We start from the raw sequence: 13,091 nt of genomic DNA, 5'->3' as shown, positions 1-13,091 counted from the left end.
AAGCAACCACCATAGTGTATTTCATCATAGTTTTCCCAAAATCAAAATCAGGTACTTATTTTATAATAGCCACTGGTGAAAGAAGTTTTCAGGTCTATTAAGTAAAAGTAGCAGTAACCCACTGTGAAAACAACACAAGCAACGTCCTGCATTCGAAATACTGCTTAAAGGTTCAGAAGTAGTAGCAACAATATATATTTAAAGTATCAAAAGTACTTGTAGAGTGTTGTGTATTCATTGGTTGCATGTATATAGGTCCTGTCTGAGCATGTGTGTGTATTTCGGGCCTGTGTGTGTGTAATGTGAAAAAAATAATAGAGTGAAAATTGAATTTCCCCATTCGCGGGACTAATAAAGGAATTCTTCTTCTTCTACTTATATACTGCATTAACAAGGAGCAATGTCATATTGTTATGTTAAGGTGGAGCTAATTGCAAGTATTTTATATGCACTGCATCATTTTATAAGATGAACATCATTGCTTTGTAAGTAAAATCTTAATATGTCGTAAATACCTTGTAAATAAAGTTGTTAAAAATATTGCATTATAGCATAAAGAAGCAGAAAATCAAAATACCAAAGTACCCCAGAACTTTACTTGTGTTACAGTCTTGAATAAAAACCTACTTAGTTACTTTCTGATAATAACCGGCTTTTATTACAGTATAGCAAGTTTTTAGAGTCAGAAACGCCTCTGCAGCAGCTTTATACTCCTCAAACTGCCTACATACTCAGTTTTAAAGACTTCAGAATTTTAACATCAGTTTTTCATGAATCGGTTAGATTTGAGCACAATGGCCTACAACATTTGGATAAGAGATGACTACTGCAAAACCAGGACCCGGGCATCTCCTGGACCCTGGTGTCTCCAGGGCTCCGAGACCTCAGGGGCAGGAGTCTGAAAGGGAAAGCCAGGGAGGAGACTCCGAGGCCAGGCTAGCTAACACGTCAGCAGGGGGTCTCATCACTCTCTCCACACTTCTGCTGTCAAGTCTTTTGTTTCAGCAACATTACTCACTCCCAAGGCCCTGCCTCCCAGGTAACTACACTGGGCTGAGCTGCTGCTGCTGCTGCTGCTGGAGGGAGGGAGGGGACAGTAAACGGCCTCTGCAGAGCCCTCAGAAAAATGTGGATTAACCAAATAATAGCCACAGAACAAGAAAAACACTTCAGCCACTTGAGAAAGCTGAGGAAGACTTCCTGCTAGACTGCAAGTTTCTTCAAATAAAGACTTTCACTGCAGACCACCTCACCCTTCTCCTCTCTGGTCAACATAGTCTCATAAACTGCCACGACCCTGGCTGTGTTAGTGCCTCCTGTCAATGATTTCTTGGAGTTTTGTTGTTGCCAATACTCCTGAAGTTTGGAGAGTTTGGCCTTTGAAATATGCTATAGTAACATCAGTGATGACCATAGTGCTGATGGACAATAAACTTAATACACTGTGACAATGTTTGCAATTGGGCATATTTTGGACGGAAGACTTTTTTATGGAAGTCGATTGTTGTTCAGTCTGTGAACAGTGACAGTGGACAATGTTTGGCAAAAGTTACAGTCTTGCATTAAATTTCATCTTCTAAGACATGTTTTGTTTGCATAATTTTGTGTAAACCCTGTAATTGCATTTCACTTAGTGACTCTAAATCATTTAATGAAAAGAAGAAGTTTTAAACTAGTAAAACCAGACAAAAATATCTTGTTAGGTGAAAGATAGACAGACAGAGATATGTAGAGACAAACGGACAGGGGGACACTGGGAATGGAAAACGCAAAACAGGGATTATCAGGGGACACAACAACAGTGGTAACAGATATGTTTACAACTACTTTTCAAATTAAGACAGGGTTGGTGAAATTTAAATTGATCCATCTAAAATCCATTTGAAGCTAAAGATTCAGACAAACTTAAAAATGCCAAATGCTAATAAGGAAGGTGCTTCAACTACCTGATTTTTCTAGATACTCTTCTATTTGTTTTAACCACATTGTTCCAGCTCAGTCTGATCAAGCTTTTGTATTCTTTTGTATTTTTACTGTCTATCCATGTAATATCTCCTGTAATCCTTATAATCAAAAAGCACGTGAGATTCAATATTGGGAATATTCACCAAAAAAAAAAACACTTTTTAGTCACAGCATCACGGAACAACGATATATATTGTCATATACAGACATTATATACAGTGCATTAACAGAGAAAAGCACAATGTTCCTTTAATGACACAGGATAGTCAGCCTGGTATCACCAAAAGGCGTGTGAATGACACGCTATTTCTCTCAAGCCATCTTGTGTATAATTACAACGCATTTCATGATTTTTGCGTGTCATTTCACGTCATGTAGTCTCAATTGACTTGTATAGTGCAGAGATGGCGTTGTCATTTGACGCACAAATGTCATTGAGGGAAAACCCACGTGTTCGTATTTCTCAGCCACCTTGCGGAGTGGTGGAGCTTTCTGTCAGAGGGTTGTTTTTAAATCAATATTTCATGTGAAGGATGGCTGAAATAACGGGCGTGAAATGCCCTAACCCTAACCCTTACCCTAACCCTAACCCTAACCCAGACCCTAACCCTAACCCTAACCCTGGGGAACTACGGGCGTTAAATGACAAGCTTAATATGCGTAGACATGCACGCGAAAAGTCATGAAAGTGATGAAAAGTGGCGTGCTATTTATACGCCCTCCCATGAGACCATGTAGGGATAGTGGATATATTATAGGCATCAACAGAAACCTTATTTTGTCTTTGAGCAGAAAAGTTTGTGTTCACTTCCCATCGGATCCGTCTCTGTTATAATAACAGGGTGCAGATTGTGAACCATCTCAAAGGAGCGACTTCACAGCTTTCCATTTCCTTCCACTGACAGTTTAGATTTGCTGCTCACCCCCTGGTGTCATGGCGTATCGCAAAAAAACCTAACTCAATAAACAAAGAGGTAACATGTTGAACATTCCTGCAGGAATCCCGCTGTGTTTTTTAAATGTTCTCATTTTTGGTGGTAACTGTTTCGCATTTACTCAGTAATTATCTACCCTTTAACTATCACCCACCAAATCTGAACTACCCTGAGGAAATATGATTGTTTACCACATTTTGCTGTTTCAAGACTCCTATCAATCATTTCCAAACCATTTTCTCTTTTCCACAAAAACAGAAACTTTTATTTCCCCCTCAGTAGAAGTTTTTTCACATTCACAGCTCTGATACACAGTATAGTACCAACATCTTCTTATATATTGTTAGTACGCTACATAAACACTCTTCATTATTGATGCTTTCAGAAACATTAGTTAGTAACATAGCAGCAGGGCTTATTTAACCAGCACGTCCCTTGAGAAACATCATCTCTTGGCCAAAATGGCAGCCTACAGAGTACTTTAAATGATTTACATTATTCACATGTAACACCATAATAATAGGACTAGAGTGACTATTTACAATTTATATTCTTCATTAAAACACACATTTGAATACCTGACATAAAGGTAGTGCCTCCAAATGAAGTTTGTCTTGTTTTATTTATTACATTATTTCAAGCCCAGTGAGTGAAAATGTACTTTATAGACCCTACGGATCTGAACACCAGAATAGGGGAAAGTATTTACAGGGGTTTACCAAGAATGGCTGTAAAATAATCACGTATTGTTGTTTATTGTGTATACCTACGCTTAACCACAATGTCTGTTGCACTCTGTCACACTTAGTTAATTGTTTGATTTATTTTACGTTAGGTTTATTTTATTTGGTTTATGTTAGCTTATTGTCACTCTGACCCTTTCCCACCTTTGTATTGAAACTGTTGCACAATAATTTCCCTCGGGATAAATAAAGCTTCTTGAATCTTGAAACTTGAATCTTGAATGTTCTCATTCGCTGTTCATACATATTACTATGAAAAGTAATGCAAGTAATTCATGTGTATTCCACATATTTATTTTGCGTTTACTCTACTTATTAAAAGCAGGGGACTTGGTGTAAGACCACGAATCTCCGTTGAGGGAGGTCGGTCTTGTCCTGTACCGAAAGTAATTCTCTAATTCTTACCAAGTTGTTTAACGGTCACGTTGTTGCATAAACATAACCGGTCATATAACCTATACCCTATACACCTTTTGTTTTGTGATTATAAACTCTGTAGTTCATTTGCAGTAGCTGTTTTGTAAGTCATCATACAAATGCATGTATTGTAATACTTGTTTTTTTTTTTTACTAGAACCAGATATAATAATGGAAATTTGTTAAGTTTATTTAGGACTATTAGGAATTACATTTGTATATAATAATATTCAAATAATAATATTTGAATATATTGAGGGGGTGTATCTGTTTGTGAAAATGGCTGTCCTGGTAAATACAATGCTCTCTCTGCCTTTAGTAAACCCATGCTGCTGCTGTGCACACCTCTCCGTTGCTGTCAGCCGTCACTTCAGAGCCCCATCACCCCCAGTCTCAGCAGATTCATCCGCCACCACCACGACCAGAGACTGGACTCCACGGTTGGATTCATCTTGTTGCTGCTCGGGGCAGATGCTCGATTACAAATCTCCCTGCAGAGTCTTAGCGCCAAAGACCGTACTCAAAATACTTAATAATCACATATTATAATTGTCTTTTCTCATTCACCTTTCTCTCCTGATTGAATTATCTGCTGGATTGCCATGATATTTTAGACATTCATGTTTCCCTCAGGAGGAATTCTGATGGATATGGATATTCAGCATGTGAAACACTTTGTCCTTGTACCTCAAAGAAGTTGTAGGGACGAATAAGCTCTCATGTCCAAATCCATTAGCGGTTGAGTGTAATCTGCTTTGCCTCCACTGTGAATTAAATAATATTTAGAGCAGTTAAAGAGAAAACGATCAGGTGTTACTCTCGTGAAGATCTGTTGTGAAGATAAAGGCGGAGAGGCTTTGAGTCAAAGGTATTTATTACTGTAGAAATCACATCCTGAGCAAAGAAGGAAATCAGGTGGCTTGGAAAAAAGAGCGTTAAAATCCATTGGTTGGGGTGGAGGGTGGCATCCAAAATCCAAAATGAGCCAGACCACAGATGTTTTTTCTAATCTCGACCAAGATATTTCAGTGCCTGAATTTAGACTTCACAGTCTTCTACCAGTCACTCTTTCACAGTTTTAAATATAACTAGTCCTATTTCATAGATATATGAATCTGTTTCCATCATGTTTTGTAAGATATCATACGGATCTGTTTCACATTGTCAGAACGTCATATTTCATAAGGTATCATATGAATTGTTGTGCAAAAGTTTTTGTGGGGGTTCGAGAGCAAAAGTTCACTGGTGTTTGAGTCGAGAAGTCGTTTGGTCTTTTGTAATTCTGTCAAGTCCAGTGTAAAGTTATCAGTGTTCGTCTGAGATGCATTGTTGTACAGATTGTTCTGGTTAAATACCTGCATTATGTGTTCATACAGAGAGAGAGAGAGAGAGAGAGAGAGAGAGAGAGAGAGAGAGAGAGAGAGAGAGAGAGAGAGAGAGAGAGAGAGAGAGAGAGAGAGAGAGAGAGAGAGAGAGAGAGAGAGAGAGAGAGACAGACAGAGAGAGAGAGAGCGGGCTGCTATGAGTGCAGCTCCAACACCTCTCCTTCTTTCTGGGTGCAGCTTTGTGTGCCATCAAAAGGTCCTGAGCAAAGAGACATGAGCCTTAATTGTTGTGCTTTATCAGGGGGATAAAGGCAGGATGGGCATCAATTTAGGACGCCTTTATTAGACTACAAAGTGTGACAGACTGACGGGGAGATAATTGGCAGAGAGGGGAAAGGAGGACGGGATGAAAGAGGAGAAAGATGGAGAGATGAGGAGGAGAGGGGACTTGATCAGGCAGTTGTGGAGCAGAGAGAAGCAGAAGACTCAGAGGACAGTGACATGAAACTGAACCAGACGAAGACGCTCCTCTGGTTGAGGCTACCCAGCTTGTTTTGCAGGAACGAAAATGACCCCCCTATCCACAACTTCACATTACACAACTGAGCACAAGCTGTTTCTTAGAAAAATCCAAAATATAACCAATTTTATGGGGAAAAAATGTTATCATAAGTTCAGTAGTCGTTCCTGCCTGCTTGGATCATTTAAAATGCATCCAGCATTTCTACAGTTTGAATCCTCATTGATTTATTCAGTCATCTTGCGAGCGACGTGGACTTTTTCTGTGCAACAGAACCGTTTAAATATTTAATTTGTTAAATGCTTTGTTAGCAAATAAAACGTTTGCAAGGGAGCTCAGACGTTTGCCAAAGAAGCCCCGCAATTAAATCTCTGTCCTCGACATTTTGAAGGATTTCCTGACTTTAAATGTTTGCAGAGTTAAGAGTCAGATACTTGCTGGGGTGTTATATGTGCATTTTAAGGCTGTGTGTAGTGTCAGGATGCACTGGCTGCTGCGTTTTCCTGCACGCCACAGCTTGTTAATGTGGCAGCATAATGTTGGCCTCCTTCGATTACATCTGAACTAATGTGTTTGTCTGATTTTACTGTGGCGATATGAGGACTGTAAAACAAAAGCTTAGCATCATTTCCAATCTGTCCTCTACACAACACGCTAATTACATAATTTAGTTTTGATTCATGTTAAAAAGTGCTGAAAGAAAATGCTCAAAAAATGACTTCATTCGTTGCTATTTTATTCTACCTAAGCGGCATTAGATCAGTTGTGGGGTTCACACTCTCTATGTTACACTGTCATTCCCACAAATCACACACACTCTAATCAGTTCACACACTGACGGTGCTGCCCCGAGCCCCCGTCCCTCTCCTCTCCACCCCTGACATGAATATATGAGTGTTTTTATGTGCGCAGTGAAAAGGCGCCGCTGAGTTAAGTGGCCTTGTTGTATTCTGCTCGGGCTCTAACGGCTTCCAGTGGGGGGTGCGGATGAGAGTGGTAGCGGTGGAGGTGGAGGTGGAGGTGGGGGTGGATGAAGGAGAGGCCTGCAGCACCATGCCTAATCAGCCTTTCTCGCCAGGGTCAAGACTTTCTGTCTGGGTCCGCGGTGCTCCCTGCCACCGAGGACTCGCCCATTCAAGCGCACAATGTCCCTGTCAGTCCCGACAACACTTCCTGCCTCTGCTGGCTCCAGCCCTTGCAGGGATACACAATATTTCACAGCTCCAAACAATGGCCTGTCTGCCTGCACCCACCATATGGTTACTATGGGCCACAATATTGACACACATCACTAATTATTCAAAGAGCTGAGAGAGAGAGGGAGGGAGAGCGAGGGAGCGGAGGAAGGAGTCTGCCGGCTGTAATGTGATGTGAGATTAGACTTTGCCTTATAAAAGTGTGTATGCAAACAAGAGGAAAGGGACTAAACCCTCTGGAGCACAGGTTGATTTTGTATCCTTACCTCACACACATGGTACCCTTTCTTTCAGCGCAAACTCACTTCTAAGACTGACATCTCATTTTGTCAACATAACAAAATATAAAGCTGCCAGGAACTCAAGAACACATGACAAATCACAGAGGTGCCTATAAAAACTTTAGAAATCGTTAGTCACAATAAACCAAAATGCTATCATAGTAGGTTCTAGGTTTTAAAAAGTATCGTTTCATTATTTATACACACAAATACAGCAACGATACAATTATAATATAGTCTTTGTACAAGTAAAGTGACATTATTTCAACTTAGATTGGTGACTCTTTCACTGAAAGAGTGTAATAGAAAGGTTTTTAGACCTGCGACTAATCTGTCAATTATTTTCTTGATTAAATTGATTGATTAAAAAGATTAGATGGTGAACATTTTGTATCAGTGGTTTTGTGTAAAACCAAGGGGACATCCTACAGCACAAATATATGCATTTAACTGTCACAGAGGAGTAAAAAAAATCACATTCGAGGAGCAGAAATCAGAGAATTTGGACATTTTTTTCAATAAAAAATACTAAAAACGATTAATCCATTATTAAAATAGTTGGGGATTAATTTAATAGTTATATATAGACAAGTAATAGGTTAATTGACTAATTATTGCAGCTCTATTGCCTGTAAATCACTGAAAATATATGAACAAATATTAACCATACATGATATAGAAATAAAGTTAAACACGCCTAGTGTATTCAACAATGAATAGTTATTATATATCATATAACATAAAAAACATGGTGTAATGAAAATATTCTTGTTAAAAAAAACAGCTGCACTGTTTATTTGGTTGCTTTTGAGTGACACAGAGAGTCCTTAAAGTTTGGGATGTTTTGGTTTGAGGAGAGAGAGTGAGAGGATGTGTTACATATTGACTGTGCTTTGTGTGAACAGGCGGACATCTGCGCAACAGTCTCGCGGCATCTTGCGCACCTCTGTCCAACATATGTCTATTCTTATTCCCACAGGAGCTTCCTAACGGCACATAACAATATATATATAAATTATGTTATATTAGGTTGCAGATGAAAAGAAAGAAAAGTAGGCAGGGCAATTAAAGATTTCGATTCATACATGCATGGGGAACTCCTGTAGGATAAACACTTTTAGGGCTGACTATTACAGGCACACTTTAAATAAACTGAACGACATTAAGGCTACAAATAACGTAGCCCCAGTTTGTGACCCTCCACTATGTTTGAGTCACAGAGCAAAGCATCTGGTTTGCACTCTGTGCTCTTTAAAAGACCCCTTTGGAAGAGAGAAGCGTCTCTTCTAGTGCAACACTCCCTTAATGATATGTAACATAGGGACTGGTACTTGATCTGACCACCTCACACTGCTGTACCATCTCCGTGTCCGGTATTTTACTGCATACAGTGAAACAAAATACAACTGTGGAAAGTCAGGTAATTACTTGTTGTCTGCTCTACTGTGAAATTGTTCTCTGATTTTTTAATTGAGCTTCAGTGTGTTATAATGGTTTACCTAATGTTGAATATAATCTGTGGAACACACTGCACTAAAATACTTTTTTTCCATCACAGCCTTGGCAGGAGGGAAACGTGTTTTCAAAATGACTTAACCATTTATTCTTGTACTCAAATCTTAGAATTAGTTTCAGATCCAGCATATTTTACAAACTTTGCATTTCCACATTTTTGGGGTCATTAAACTGCAGTGTAAAAGTAAAAATAATTGTAATGTATGTAGAGGGGCATGTTCTATCCCACTATCAGCATACTGCACCTGATATCTTCCCACAGCAAGTCTGAAATATGCATGTTTTATCCATACATACATTTATTCATTGTCAGAATTATGAGATGCAGTTGCATGCCTAGCCTGTTTTACACAGTCTGTTTTAAAGTGTGTTCAACTTAGTCAGCTGCTGTTCAGCAATCTTTCAAACTCAAGAACGAGGCATTAGATTTTACAGATTTTTGAGGCTACTGCTAACACAGATGAGGCAACACGACCACGTTAAGCAGATATGATGTTTACCGTTCACCATCTTATAGACCCCATTTACACCTGGCAACAAAATGTGTTTTGGGTTATCAGACTGCAATCGAAGTGTACTTGACCACATGACAGTACAGGTGTAAATGCACCTAAAACACATTGTGGATGGATTGTGATGCGATTAGCCGAACCACCTCTGGAGGTACACAGCTCGTTGCAAACGTTGAGATGTACAGCGGAACATGGAGTTCGAGACAGCCGGTGATAAGAGAAGATGCATTGGAACAAAAACACGACAAATCACAGACAGTATGAAAGTTACATCCATAACTCAAGATTCACTCTTAGTGACATGTTAAATACTTGTATGATGTCTAATATGACATACACAGCCAAAATACCCGAAGCTACCATAGACCTTGTAGTAGCTCCGAAAAGCTACGCCACTGAATATAAACCTTCAAGAGGGTAGCCACTGCAGTAGAAATGTATACCCGCACTATGCTGGGCTGTCAAGCTGAGCTGGTACCATAAAGGGCAAAAACACCATAGGCTCAGTGTGTTTGCATGCTAAAATTTACAAATTAGAACTAAAAGTACAGAAAATACAGCTGAGCTTACTGTGGATGACTGCAGGTAATGAATTAAAGACTAATAAAAAATGTTGGGTGGTGCTAGAAAGAATTCAGGGTAGCACCAATTTCTTTAAGGATACATCATCTGGGAACCATGACCGCTTTACAAAAAATCCGTGCCAATCCATCAAATATATGTGTGAATAAGTGAAAACTTTGACCTTTAGGTGGTCCAGTGACTTCCCAAAAAGTCCCTACAACCGTCTCTCCTGGCTTACCCTACCCCATTTCTCACCCGGTCTTAATAGAAGCCCCCAGTCTGCCCCCTGAGTGGTGGGAATGTACTCCTGTGCAGCAGGCCATGACAGGCCCACGTTGGGATAGGCCTCAGCGCTCCACTCCACAGAACAATTGATTGACAGCCCTCACTGAGGGAGGTGGGATTCCTCATATGTCAGTCAAAATGCCGATGAAGATGAAGATGCGATGTAAGGGATCGCAGGGCCTGGTGATATGTTTACGAGCCGTTGTTTCCTCCTCTCCTCTACTCCCAGGCCCTTAGCAGCTAGGTAAAGTTAGCTTGTTGGCTGAGGGTGAAGGTTGCCACAGGTCCAGATGTTCCTGGGGTGTCCGATCCCTCTCCCGGCTCACTGTGATGTGCTGTGCCACATCTGTCCGGGCAGAGGTGTGCCATATTGCTTCCCATCTGCCACATGGCACACCACACACACACACACACACACACAGACACACACACACACACACACACACACACACACACACACACACACACACACACACACACACACACACACACACACACACACACACACGCAGAAACAGAGGCACACACATGCAGCGTGCCCAGAAACTGCCCATTTTAACCAGGGCCATAAATAGTGTAATTCATGGGTGTGAAACAGCAGGTTTTTAAGAGCGCTCAGAGGAACGGAACGGAGCTGGAACCTTTGGCAGCTGACGGACAGATTTTTTGTTCCTGGTAGCCACATGAAACTCTGTGAACTGCACGCTGAACACACTGACACAGAGAGGCGATGAAGACCTCCTGGTACAAGAAGATGAGAGTAAAACCATCTTTGTCTTTCTCTTTCTGTCCCTTTGAATTTGTCTGTCCTTGTCGGTCTAACCATCTGCCTCCTCTCGCTCTGTAGCTCCGTCTCGGTCTCTCTTCCTGTCTCTGCTCTGTCCTCTTTTTGAGCCAGGGGGGCAGTATCAAAACGAATGTCACCCCTGTCCCAATGTTACTTAGGGGAAATTGACTCCTTAGCCTCAGTGCTGTCGGCGGCCATATGCTGATGTTTTCATATTCCAGAGAAATGAGAAGAGGGAGTCGTAAAGACTGCTAAAGTCAGAATTACAACCCTGGCTACCACTGGTGAGGAGAGGGAGAGGCCCCTTCTGTCACACCTCGAGCGCTGTTAAAGCCCCAATCCCTCAGTCCTAGAAAGTGCCATGGGCTTCTGAAGTACCACATTAACTCTGGCTTTTCATTGAAAGTTAGACACTTTTTTACATTGCTCCATTGGCAGGCGATTCAGTCTAATTCATGGCTTGGAGACAGCATGTTTAGCTTCTCGTTCTTATTAAACATTCACAACCGGGTGGAGGACGAGGCGCGGTTTAGTTGCTCTACTGATTGTGGCTTTAGGAGACATCAATGTCTTCCTCAGCACGGGCCGTAGAGCTATAGGCAGCGCTTCCAGCTTATCTATATTTCATGCTTTTATCTGCTCTCAGCGTTTAATTAGGCAGTTAGCAGCTCGTTAAATTCTATTGAGAGCAAACTTTTACCTCGTTGCAAAGTTGTGCTGATGTTGAGCTTTTCAAGGCGATGGAAGATTTTGATTACCTTGCATCCACGGTGTCATAACTTATTATTGAGTTATGTTGTCTTTGTGGTTTAGCACCGCTTTTTTTTTCCCAGGGAGAATATTTTCTTCAGACGTTTTTTTTCTTCTTATTGAGACAGATGGAGGAATAAATAGTTATTAAACTGGAGTCTCTAGTGTAGAGAGCAAGAACGTAGCAATTTCTCAACCTGCAATAACTGATGGTTTGGCCACCTGGGGGCAGCGGGAATACACTTACATATTATCGTCTTTTAAGGTTATATGCCAAACAGTTGTCCTATTTACACATTCACCAGACAAAGGGGAACGTTAGCATTCATTTGGAGCCGTGTTTGTGTCCACTCGATAAATGAACGTACAATATTTCTTCTCCTTCTAGTTCTGCTTTTGGTCTCCACCAACTCCTTTAAAGAAATATCTGGCTCTTTAGGATCTAAATACTCCACTATGTTCAGCTAGTCGCACATTTTTCATGCTGTTTGGTGCCGGGCAGGTAACTTACAGTGGGTTTATCAGAGGATTTTCACAGAAAACTGCCGCCTGCTGCTGAGGCAAAAACACTGCTTCAGAACATTGGAAGTGAACCATATTTGCAGGTCTTTAAACCAAAATAATGATCTTAAAGATGCTGGGTCTTCCGCATCTGCACTCTCGAAATCTCTGCACCATCACTGCAGCTGGAGCGGCAGTGTATAGCTGTGACATCACAACCATACATAAGTCCTGACGGCTCCTTTAAGGGCACAGTCACTGACTACGCGCTGTGTGCATTTCTCGGTGGATTCAGCTTTCAATGAGACCTTTAATATAAACTCATAGCTGCTTTAAAGAAAGTTTGCACTAAAAAATATGAATATGCATTTCTGTTACTTCTTTGTTCAAGGACAGATACAAGCAAATTGGCTTATTACAAGTAACTCTCAGTTGTATGTCTGTAGTTAAAATTACCTGGACTCCAACTCTTGTCCTGGGAGCAGGTTTTTATTCTGGGTTTGGTGTCCTTTGGTGTTATGGGCCGCGGTTAGCAGACGGACTTCCAATCCAAACTGCCAACCTGCTGCTCATAACGAAATGACAAAAAGGATGAAATGACGTGTTGACCTCTGGTATGGCACAGAGAGAAAGAGAGAGAAAGAGAGAGAGAGAGAGAGAGAGAGAGAGAGAGAGAGAGAGAGAGAGCTAGAGAGACAGAAAGAGAGAGATAGGGAGAGAAAGAGAGAGAGAGATGCTTTTCCTCCCTCCACAGTTAGGCCTGCAACAACTTTTTCACCGTGAGGCCTGTCAGTG

Source organism: Echiichthys vipera, assembly GCF_963691815.1.
Source record: "Echiichthys vipera genome assembly, chromosome: 11".
Lineage (NCBI taxonomy): Eukaryota > Metazoa > Chordata > Actinopteri > Perciformes > Trachinidae > Echiichthys > Echiichthys vipera.
This window is presented reverse-complemented; position numbering follows the sequence as displayed.